This window comes from Coturnix japonica, chromosome 12, assembly GCF_054131305.1.
Source record: "Coturnix japonica strain WE chromosome 12, WE-NBRP24, whole genome shotgun sequence".
In the NCBI taxonomy this organism is placed as follows: Eukaryota; Metazoa; Chordata; class Aves; order Galliformes; family Phasianidae; genus Coturnix; species Coturnix japonica.
In genome coordinates, this window is record NC_140674.1 from 14,073,808 (window position 1) to 14,086,513 (window position 12,706).

General features: G+C 44.3%; 1 protein-coding gene across 3 annotated transcripts in view; it reads right to left on the reverse strand.

The window, feature by feature from the left end:
• The window catches only part of LPP (LIM domain containing preferred translocation partner in lipoma), a 274,991-nt gene that overhangs the window by 127,272 nt on the left and 135,013 nt on the right, over positions 1-12,706 (reverse strand). The gene's annotated exons all lie outside the window — the stretch shown is intronic.

Genomic DNA, 12,706 nt, shown 5'->3' on the forward strand with positions numbered 1-12,706 from the left:
CCTCGTTCTGCCCGAGTTATATTTTTTAAAAGAGCCTGATACGAAGCCAGACTCTGATCTCAGTGACACCGGTGCCAGCTCAAGCAGTCTGTTGACTCCAATAGATTTGCTTCAATCCACTGGCTGTGGCAGATGAGGATTTGGCCTGCTGAATTTGCGGGGTTTTTCTCAGCGCTGGGAACACATTGGAGGTTTCTACATAAACTGTAACAAATCTTACAGTTATAACCTCCTCCGGGTAATAATTGTCTAGCTTTGCTTAAAAATGGTCACATAGGGAGGTCTTGGCAAGTTATACTGCTACAACCTGAATGAAAGCAAGCTAAACCTTCTAATCTGGGCTAAACAGAGCCTGGGTCAAACCTGCTGCAGCCACTTTGGTGACAGCAATTGGGAGCAAGCTGGCAATTCCAAACTAACAGAATGCTGCTGCTCTCCTCACTTCTCCCCTTACAGTGGATGTATAAATGCATACTGATGGCTACTGGGATTTACAGCCTAACTGATTTTGACATTTTTAACTTCAGAATTTGCAACATGACTTTCTAGCCCTGGGGCAGGAGCGCTAAATGCTAAAAACTTTGGGACTAGGGAGTATTAATTTAGTCCTTCTGAGCAGCTTGGCTTCTAACGAGCTCTCAGCACTATCCAAAACTCAGCAGTGGACGCCCAAAAACTACAAGGAATTTTGGATCCAAAGCAGAGTTTTGTGGCTTTGGTTCTTGTTTGTCACAGGGCAAATGAAGCTCCAGACCTTAACTCAAGGGAACAGGGGAAACTCAGGTCTGGGTCTGAATTTACAGTTAGATTCACTTCACTTCTAGCTGGCACCACATTTATTTTGCAGTTCATGACATATTTGTATTTTAAGAAGAAAAAAAATCATGCGCAGAGCAAGCGTCCCGGCATCATAAGTCATCAATAAATCTCTTTTCCATAACAATCCACAAGAATTCACTGCAGGACCCAATCTTTAAAACACAAAGCAATGACACTCTGTAAGCATTCAGAAGCATCATTTGAGCCCTTGCGGACTCTCTGAATGAGTCACCAGTCCCTCAACAGAATTGTCAAAGCTTATGCTAAGCCAGGTTAATTCCCTCCCCAGTCCAGCTGCAGTGTGTGGCTTTCCAGTGAACAAAAACCTAAATGCAGCACCTATTCACCCTGAACATGAAACCTCCTGGGGCCTGAAGCTCATCTTTTCCTAAAAACCAGACCTAAGCCACTCTAAAGGGGAAAAATGAGAAAAATGAGATTTTCAGAGCCTCGTGGGGCATGTGATGTACAAATCAATATTCCACTTACACAGCACAAAGCATTTGCTGCTGAAGGCCAAAGGATCACAGCTAAAGCTGTTATGGTTGGGAAGGGGTCAGCTCTAAGAACCTACCAAAGCTACCTGTGACAATGGCAGCTTGCAGCACAGCATCCCTCTTGACTTCAGCTACTTTGCCCTAAATAAGCACACTGTATCAGCCATACTTGGCCACCTCCACATAAGGCTTTTGCATGGCCTGCCACCAGCCAAACCCCAGCCACCACATGCCCTTAACTCCCAACTTGCCAGGGAAGCCTGCAACCATCTCCAAGCAGTTTTCTGTCCATCAAAACCATACCAACGGCTCCATTAAACCCAGTGTTAAGAGAAAGGCAAAGCAGAGCTCCAGTGCCTGAAAATCTCCAGTGAAAATACCATGTACAGTAGAATTCACCAGAAATTATGATTTTTTTTTTGTTCCCTTTTTGTATGTTTTTTCTTTTCCTTTTGCTGATCTTTACAGACTCTTCTCTTTCCTACAGATTTAGAAATAGAAGAGTAGAAAGGAATCCCTATGCCTCCCCTGCCATGCTGGATCATACTTTTCATTTTCTTCCCAGAAAGGAGTGGGGATGCACCAGCACAGGCTGCAGGGAGTCATTGCCTCTAGAAGTATTCAAGACTCATGGGGATGTGGTCAGTAGGCATGGTGGGGATGGGTTGGGGTTGGATGATCTTTGTGGTCTTTTATAACCTTAATGATTCTATGCACCTATAAGAGAATAAACCACCCTGAAAGGAGCTCAAGTTTTTGTACCCTCGTACCCTCTCCTCCCTTGTTCTTGCTGGAAAAATCATTTCAAAACATCACTGTCAAGCTTGTAAGGAAAAATGTAGGTTTCCAGGCCAGATATATTTCATGTTGTCAGGTTTGTCCTGAGGATTGGTTACAATAACAACAAAATCAACACAGGGGATTGTTTTGTTGATGTCAATGGTTTATGCCATGTAGGAAGCAGTAAGAGCTCCTTAAACTCCCAACAAACTTGGAATTTTTATCACTCAGGATGAGCTGTAGGGAGGAAAGGTGCTCCCTCAGCTGTAATTAACACTTCATAATAAAACAAAAGCCCACCAGCAATTCTCTAGAAAATGGAAAATAAGGAAAAGGTGGAGGGGGGGAATACAATAAAAAAAGAGACAAAAATGAAGGAGGAGAAAAAGTTCCTACTACTAATTCAGCAGAGAAATATTTAATTGAGGGATATTTGAGTTGTTTGGTAGTGGTGGTTGTTTTTCCTCTATAAAACAAACCGCATTTGAAGCCAATCATGTGGTTTCTTTAAACAGCTGAAACTGACAACACTGAACTCGGACGTAATTCTACTTTATTTACTTCTATGTCTATCGAAGCCCACATGACTCTTCCATGAGACAGACTTATGTGGGCTGACAGATAGATATGTAAAAAGGGAAAGAAAAATAACGTTAGGAATAGGAACATTTTCTCGTCTGTTCTTTCAGTGCGATTTCTTATGTCAGTGTCTACCTTATTATTTCCTATAAGTAGAAACAGATTTTTTCTCTCTTTCAAAAAATTCTTAAACAGAAAACCTCTTGACAGTTTCAGCAGCAGATTAATCACTTTTGCAACCCACAGAAGAAAAAAAAAGTTTTCTGGAAAGCATAACTGTCTGTAAATGTAAATGACAGAATTACTCTCTCTTATGCTAAGACGCCTACACATTCTCTCACTTCCATGACTCAGCACCAGATAAAAGCATGTAAGATAATAAGCAATTTTCCTTTAGAACAACAATAAAAAAAATAGTTAAAAAAAACAACTCTTGTTCTTCCCCCCTCTGCCAAATAAACAGCAGTCCCCATGGTGGTAGGCCAAATTCCGCCAACAGATTCTCCTCCCACTGGAATTGCTGCAATCAAGTACAAATATCCCAAGGATTTCAGAGAGGAAAAGGACCAGGCTTGAACTGCATCAACATCAAAACACATGCAAACACAACAGGCTTTTCTTTTTCTCCAAATGAGCAATAAATGGGTCTGTTTCGACTAAAAGGAATTTTATTACTATTCATCCCCTGCCTCGCTCTAATTTGGTAGACAAATGAGTTGAAACTTTGCTCACCTATAGTGAAAATTTCCAGGCACTCTATAGCAATGCACTCATGCCCCAAATCACAGAAACCCATGGGGAAGGGAGGGGAATTCCAGTGGGCCTTCCCCTGTGGTCCCTGGCCAAGCTGTGCAAGGAGCTCAACAGGAGCATGGTAACTTCTTCAGCAACCCTGGGCAGCTGCAGTCCTTTCCTATCCAAAATAAGTCTTATTTTGAACCAACCTTCAAAAAATAAGGAAGGGGGGGGGGGGGGGAAAGGCAAGCATCCCTCTTGCTCAGCAAGGGACATTTCCCCTTCGAGTTTCCATCACTCCATGATGAGTGGTTTTATCATGAGCCCACACCCCTTGGAGGCAGCTTCAAGGGCCTGAAAATGTTTTAATTAGTTCAATTATTGATTAAGGCAGCAGAAAGAATGCTCATGCCCATCACCTTCAGAGGAAGCCCCATCCAGCAGAGTCACGTCAAGTACTGCCATCAAGCCATTGTGCTGCTGATGGCTTTTAAATATTTTATCCTGGAAATTGGAAATTAATGGTGTTAGCCATTAAAGTTTAAATTTACAGGAAAGCCCCAAGGCAAGGCTCCCGCAAAGCAGCAACCCCATTAGGTCCCTAATCTCTCTGCTGTGAGGATTAATGCACTGAACATGGTAAACACACACAGCAGCACCTCTGGGCACCAGTGCAGGACTTGGCAAGTGGGATGCTTGGAGCTGAGCTGGAGGCATTGTCAAACCATGAGAATGGCCTTCATTAACAAGTGCCCCTCTTCTTTATGGGGTAGAAATTTTGGGCAGCATCACCCAAGCGCTGAATGGTTCCCACAGCAAGAGATCAGAGCTGGGACAGCTATTGGGAGCAGTCTCCTGTGTACCCCAACACCATCCCCCACCTGACTCATTGTTTCCCTCAGCAACTGAACTACCAAGTTAACGTCCTCTAAGTTCTAGATGGGAATGTGCAGGCCCCAAGCCCCAGCGCTGTTCCATTCATATTTGTGTCCTGAAACCATGTGGCTTATTTCATGAATGACAGCTTCCCGAGCCCACATCCAACCCAGAGCAGGTGTAGTTCCAGTGTTTTCAGTGCAGCCACATCTGCTCATACTCCAGGGCAAACGCCAAACTATTTATTGCTAGTTAAAATTTATTGCATTTTCAGTCCCACATCCCAAAACTGCCTTTGTTCAAAAATTCTTTTTAAACCCTTCTTTGCTGACTGAGCAAAGGAAACCTGACAATTAAAACAGGAAATTGTTCAGAACCTCAGAGCACCCAACTGAAGATCCTCAAATACTCAGGGAATTTAAATACATTGAAGCACTTCCAAGCCTGGCACTGCTGCCCAGAGAGCTGTGGGTGCCCCATCCCTAAAAGTGCTCAAAAGACCAGGTTGGGTGGGGCCTGGGCAGCCTGAGCTGGTGGGAGGCAGCCAACCCATGGCAGGGATTGGGGCTGGGTGGGCTTTAAGGTCCCTTCCAAACCAACCAATCTGTGATTCTGTGATTTTTATAAAGCCTCTTGCAAAGAAGAAAACAAAAAATAAAAAATCAGGCATCATATGAAATTGCCTTCCAGACAAGAAGCTGAAGCACTGGAAGCCCTCAGTGCCCTGCCTGGGAGCAGTTTGCCCCTACAACTGCTCATCCAGCAAAGCAGAGGCAGGGTGGGGAGGGCAGCCAGGAGCTCCAGCAGCTCTCAGCCCTCCTGTTCTCACCACTTCATCATGCAATGGACACAGCTGTGCCATCACGCTGTTGTCTATGTTTGCCCTCAAGGGCCGGGACAGAAGATGCTGAAAGCATTTGATCCGCATGGTATGAAATGCCAGCGCTGAACATTATTGTTCAGCAATGAAAATTCAGACATAAATAACCGCCTGTTTTCAAACGAGCAAAAGGATGTCTCTGTTCGTAGGAATCTCACAAGAGGGAGCAAAGAAGCAGGGTGTTCCCTTCCTTTTATTATTATCCCCTTTTTATTTCTTTTTTAGCTATGTCTGGAAAGAATCTATCAGCCAGAAGAGCCGCTCTGATGCTGCTGTGGCAGACGGCAGGCAGGGCTCTGCCTCACTGGGGCTGCATGGGGAATTCTGCAGCAGGAAGAAACAACGTGCAGGCTGCTGTCCGCATCCACATGAATCGCTGTCTGCTGCTCGCAGCACAAGTTGTTCTGAAAACAAGAGTCAATCATCTGGAGCCTTATTTCTGTACATTTCCTGCAGGGGTCTCATGAAATAAATGAGAATAAATGTAAGGGCGAGAGTTCCTATTAGGAGCAGCCTCGTCAGCATCACCCAGCCAAGCATTTACGTCATCAGCATGCTAATTTAATCAGACCTGAGCAGTGATGCTATAAATGGATTACCATCCCAGCTAGCGTGGTTACCGAGGTAACCCAGCCCTTTGTGCCACAGATACAATCGGCTTAATGATAATAAAAACCTCAGCACAAATGAAACAGAAGGAAAAGCCTGACAGGGCTGATGCATACGTGACCCTTTCTCTCTTCTTCCCCCCTCCTTTCCCCAACCTCAGCCGCTTACTCGCTTACTGCAATAAAATTAAGCGCTGCTGTGATCTGTATGCACAGCATTCCCATAGGGAACGCACAAGTAAATAGAACCCGCGGAAATAATTAATACAGGCCAGCAACTAATGCCGTCAGCACTACTTAGTCATTCTGCAAACCCTGAATGGGAGAGGGAAACAGAGAAACGCCACACAGATGGACTCCAAAGAGCCTGTGAAGGACTTCAGAAAAATGCTTCTTGCCCCCATGCAGCATTAATTAGACCAATTAGGGGCTTGGGCTGAGAGCTGACTGCAGCAATGAGTTTCATCACTACCCATCCCCACCTGGCAGGGGATGCTCCCACACCATCTCCTGTTCAGCCAAAGCTGGAGGTCAAACAAGCATGAGCAACCCCGGGGGCAGCCAAGAACCAGCCAGTGTTTCATCTGCACAGCTGCCAGGTGAGCTGGTCCTGGGTTGTTTTTTTCCCTACAGACAGCACCTGCCAGCTTAGTAGGGGAAAAAAGGTGTCTCTGAAGCATCAGCTTTGATGGGCTAAAAGGCAGATTGCAGTCTTCAATGCTATGAGCTCTTCACCCAGATGAGCCCAAAGCTCCCTGCAGATGCTCAGACCTTTCACCTGCCCAAACTGCAGCTCACTGCCTCACCTGTCAGTGCTTCATCTAAAGGCACTGAACACTGTGACCACAGCAGGAACATGCACAACAACCTCAGCCTCATCCTGCTCCTGGAGGTCTTGCTCCAGCCCAGGCAGCACCCGAAGGCATTAGCATGAGGCCAGTAACACTGATGGACTCACCAGGAGTGCAATGAATTCTCAGCTGCCCATCACATAAACACACACATCTACTGTGCTGTTTTTTGAAGCTCAAAATGCTGCTCATGCAACTTACGGAAAACAACAACCCGATAGTTTCCCCAACATTTACTACTGGACACATACAGAAATACCTTCATTTCACAGATTTCTTTCTCTGGAAGAGTTAATCTCATTAATTCTTGTCACAAGAAGGACCTGAGAAGTGCTGCATTTCAGCATCTGCAAGTAGTAGACAGCATCCCAAGACCCACTCCCACAACAGACACTAAGACCACCAATAAGGCAAACTATTTTTAGTAGTTAAAAAAAAAAACTCGCATCCCCCTTTTTCTCAATTATGTGTCATATTACCTCTATGTCAAATCTATGCATGAAGCTGAGGGGACTGTGTGAAGGAAGGAGCTCACCAAGCCAATCCAGCACTTTCTACACAGAGCAGAGGTACCCCAGTGCTACAGAATGAAACAAGTGTTAGTGAGATCAGCTCTTCCAGAAGAGGAAACCCTTTATGAAACCACAGTACTGTGATTGATGTTCTTAAATATCTATATGGAACATACTGACAATGGGACAGGATACCATTCAGGAAGACCTAGACAGGTTTAAGCAGTGAACCCAGGTCAACATCCTGAGGCTCAATAAATCCAAATGCAGCAACTCCGACTAACAGTACAAGCTAGGGAATATAATGATAGAGCACATCCCTACTGAGAAGCATTTGAGGGTACTGATAGATGGCAAGCTGGACATGAGCCAGCAACATGCCCTCACAGCCCAGAAAGCCAACCAGATCTTAGGCTGCATCAAAAGCAGCTTGGTGAGGGAGGTGATGCTGCCCCTCTACTCTGCACTAGCAAGGCCCCACCGAGAATACTGCATCTAGATGTGGAATCCAGGCTGGACAGGGCTTTGAGCACCCGATGGAGCTGTAGGTGTCTGTTTATTACAGACACTTGGACAAGATGGTCTTTAAAGGTCTCTTTCAACTCAAACAACTCTATGATTCTTTGACCTTATCTGATGTTCACAGCTGAGAGCGACCCCAGAACAGGCAATCAAGGACAAAACTCCTCGAACTGAAAGGCAGATGGAAGAACCCACAACTCTGGAACTGGTGTGATTATTGATATGAAAAAGAAGCCATCACCTTCACTTAAATTTAAAAGTCATCATGACAGCTTGAGAGATTGTGACCTTTAAGTGACACACCAGCAAGCTCTACTCTTTTCAGTGTCCCCTTGTGTGACCAGGGGGAGATCTGGAAATGCAGCATCCTGGGGTAACTTTATCACTGCAGACATTTGGACACGCTTGTGAGTTTCATCTATAGCAGGGATGAAATCAGGAAGAATGTGTGGTCATGTCTGCGTATAGCAAACATTGCAAGGCCAGAAGGCAAAGGAAAGTGGAGCTGTTTTTTCCAAAGCAGAGCGATGCCTCAAGCTATAGTTACAAATATATATATTTGAAGCTTTCTTCCTGAAATGCTTCACATCCCAGAGCTGCCCAGTTAGGCAGGATGTTGGCTGTCACATCCGTTATACCTGCAGCAATATCATCTCCTGTTATAAAGAGGTAAACACTGATAGAGAAAAGTCAGAGACTGATGGTTGGCCTATCATCAGTGGAGGCTGAAGATGCAGGCAAGCACAAATAATGAAGAATAATCCCCATGGACGCACTGTGCCAGGCCAGACTGCAAAAAGGATGGGCAGCAGCTCCACCTTTACATCTCTGGGTACATCCACTTAGGAACATGCTTAAATTTCAAGCACTACTAATTTCCAGTAGAGTCAAAGGAATTTTTGTGTTTGGGAAGGAGCTTTTTTAGGTCACTATCTTCAGGAAGTCAGAACACCACACATTTTTAACAAAAAAGGATGAATTGGCAATGATGTTACGTGTTTCCATTAATTTCAATGGAAGATACAGGTGTGCAACACTTCAGAGAAAGCCCTTAAACATCTCCAATGACACAATCAAGTGAAACCCCAACCAGAAGCCTCCCTTTTCCCTCAGCACCTTGCTTCTGCCAGCCAGGTGGGCCCTGAGTTGTTAACAGCACAGCAGCCCCATCCAGCTGCACTTGTTCACAGCCACATTAAGAAAAAGGAATTAAGCGTTCATTAAAATTTACAGTATGCTTCTAACCTTTTTATAGTTAAATGCTTCTCTTGGCCATAAGGTTATATTAGGTATGCTAGGCTGTCTCTTTGTTGTTGGCTTTGTTTGCCTGCCCCATGTCTTATGTGATTTAACGCTGTAGAACAATGCCAGGTAACAACTCAGGCTCCCATGTCCTTCCTCCACAGCTGCAGAACAGCCAGCACTGGCATTGCTCTCTTCTTCCAGGATACACAGCTCATTCAAGAGGGATTGCTTCAAACTTCGCTGGAGATGACTTTCCAGCACAGCAGGATTCCTGGCCATATGCAGCAGGTCCTAACTCTGGGCACCAGTTACATCAATGACCAAGCAGGAAATACCAGAGAAGCTGTCTGCGAAACAGAGTCACTAGGCCAAATACTTATTTCATCGCTTATAATGGTAAAGCTGAGGTCTTACAGTACTGCTTCCTATTGCCCAAAGGCCTTGTCATCCACAGGCATCTTCACAAGAATCATCTTCTTATTTCTGTTATTAGCAGGGCTCTTCCAGTGACCCACGAAGGTAAGCAGCACAACTTGCGCTTGCCAACATGTCTTTGCTCCACATACGCTCTAAAGCCTTTGAAAAACAAGTCTTCTCTCTGTAACTGAGCTTATTTTGCTTGTTCAGGTTGGCTCAAAACAAATAAGAAAGAAGGTAAAAATATTTTTGCTGTCGCTTAGTTTCCTAAAGGGATATTATATCCTTAAGAAGCATTAAGGCAGTGACCATGCTGAACAGAGGAACCAGCAGCCACAGAGATTGCTGTCTTCGGAACATCTGCTCTGCTTTTCCAAGTCCCTCAAATTGCAAAGGAAGCCAGAAAATGAAACCTTCAGTAATGGCTCATTTCCAAGGCTTTACAAACAGATCAGTGGCAGGGCACAGAATTACGCTTTAGGAGAGAACAGGACATGCACAGCCATTCTCTGGGCAATGAGGCTGACAGTGGCTGCAAGACAGCTGAGGGCCCCTGGGGGGAAGAGGACATGCTTGCCCAGCGCTCTGGCTCCTCTGGGGAACCAGAACTGATCCACAGCCACCAAACCCACAGGTGATTTGGTACAGCCTTATCTTTTGCCATAAAGTCTTGCCACAAGCATCCTTGCTAAACTAGAAGTCCCTCCCAGCCTCTTTTCTCAGGGGGTGTGCAGCCCAGCCACTTCTCGTAGTGCCAGCTCCATCCATCCTGCTCCCACGATGCTGGCACAACCTGACTTAAATCCCTTCCAAGGACCCTCTGTTTCTCAGTGCTGTTTTTTCATATGGTTACCTGTCCCTCCTACAGTTGTTTAATTCAAGCAGTTAATCTAAACCTCCTTGGCTGGATTTTAAGGCCAATACTTTGCACTTTCCCAAGCAGACATGCAGAACCTTTTATTCTCCTCTCCCTCATAGCTGAAAGTAGAACAGACCCTGAACAATTAGGAGATGAGAACACCCACAGGGAGGAGGTTATTTACATAAACAGGATCACAATGTGCGTGTGTTTATCTATTTACTACGTATAAGAAAATACCACAATCTCTTCTCTAATTAAAACACCCAGTTTGCCCTGCTGCACAACTGTTAAGCAGATTTAAAATGGGGACTTCAGTAGCTATTTTATGGCTAATCAAATGAGTAAATATAATGATCTGCTCCAACTCCCATTCTGATTACACAGTGTACTATTTCACTCCCTAAATAAGATCCTTGCACCCAAAAAGAATAGTTTAACAAGCTTAAGAGCAGAATGTTAGGCTCAATTTCTCTGGAGGGTAATAGAGTGGGAGTGTCTGTATAATTAGCTTGGTTAGGCTTCCTCCCTCACTATACAGTACTTTCTATACAGAGCTTTCACCATCTCTACAGGTTCCCATGCACAATAATGCAGAGCACATTAGATTCCCACTGGCTTATGTAGAGCAGTACTGGAAGACAGAAAGCTTGAGAAGCATTAGTTCTTTCAGCCCAGAAGGGCTCAAGCTTTAATTTAGCTTTAGCAATAAAAGCACATGTGTTCGTGCACGTATCTTATTCGTCTCCAGTGTATTGAACTCTTAGATGTTTCTGAAAGTTAGATACTCCAGACTACTAACACACTGATCAAATCATAGCATAAATCACAAAAGTATATCCAACATTTTCTTCACGACACAGCGCTTGAAATTAAATTAACATCTCACAATCTATAATGCAAAACATTAACTAACTCATCCTGAAGAGTCTGATGCTGAACTCCCTTATAGAAAATAAAGGTATCTGATATACAGATTTCTCACTGCAAGAGGAAGTTTTTATATATGTTGGCAAAATTATGATGTTTTGTACCTGCAAAAGATCTGAAAGTGCTTTCTGAAGTCAGACAGCCAGGTGGGATACGTGATTATTACCATCTCTGTTTTACAGATGGGAAATAATGCTAGAAGAGTTTGAAATCTCACTGAAAATACAGGTGGCACATCTGAGATCTGGAAGGAGTGGGAACACAGTAGATTCCATTTGGTTCCAAAGTACTCTGCCTAAGGCAGACCTCTCCCAGTGAGCCATGCAGTCACCAGGTATCTCCCCTATCACTTCCATTGGGAATATCACAGTGGCCACAGACACCATCTTCAAAAACCATCATGCAGAAGTCTTGGCAATGAGGAGCCAAAAACTAGTCAAATGATTTAACTCTGCAATGACTACAAACAAAACTGAAAGAATGAGATGCTAGGGAATTTACTCTGAAATGTATGTAAAGTAGTGAACTCAGGCTTCACTCATTCAAAGCAAAATCCACAGTCAGTCCGCTATTTCAGACTAAGTTAACTGCAAATAACAAAAGGAATAATACAGGATCAGAAGCCACCTCCATTGCTTTGGCATTCCCAGTGTAATTTGTACTTGACAACCATTCCTGATCAGGAACACGCGATACAGAACTTAATTCTCCTACTTACACAGAAACAGACAAGTATACCAGGACTTTTTAGCCTTGAAAAGAGAAAGTTAAAGCTAAATGTACAAAAGGAGGAAAGATTGTCTTGTCTCTTTCAATAAGAATGAGAAACAACGTAATACAATCCCAGTGGGCAGCAAATAGACAGCAAACAGAAGGAAGGGAGTCTGCCCATCTCCATGGGACTCCTGTGCCTTGGGATGTGTTACATTCCAGCCGTTTACTTGAGTTCATAAGCAGCTAGATGATCTAACAGAGGAACAAAACCCAACAGAGTATATTAAGAGCCCACTTCTGATTAAGTCAATAAGTCAGTAAATAGTAAAAAAACTACTTACCTCTGAAGTCCTCAAGTAGGCACAGAGATCCAGACAAAATACTCTTAGTTCCACAGCCACCCCTTAAATGAGGTGTGGGAAGGGGCGCACCCTGTCTCTACCCCTTCCAGTCACTCAGGTACACTGCATGCACCTGAGCTCCACTGGGCTGGCCCTGCCTTCCCACCAGGTGCTCCATCACTGCTTCAAACCATGACTCAGTATTTCTGTTACAGAGTGAAAACTAGTCTCTTTTGCATGTGAGAAGTCCAGTTAATGAAGGTTGAGTCAACAGCATGTGATGGAGCTAGTGCTGCACACAACTCCTAGGAAGATGGCAGTTCTAAGCACAAAGCTCCCTTATACCATCCTGCACTTCTCTGCAGGAATAATTCCCTGCTGCTGGGCATGATGTCCCACCTGGAAGCAAGTTTAAGCATCTCCCACAAGAGGACAAGAGGAATGCCTTTGCATTCCCTGGAGTCATAAGCACTCAGATCCACAGATGTACATCAGCAGTGAGGGACTGGTTTGGATGTATAGGTATTTGAATGCATGCTCT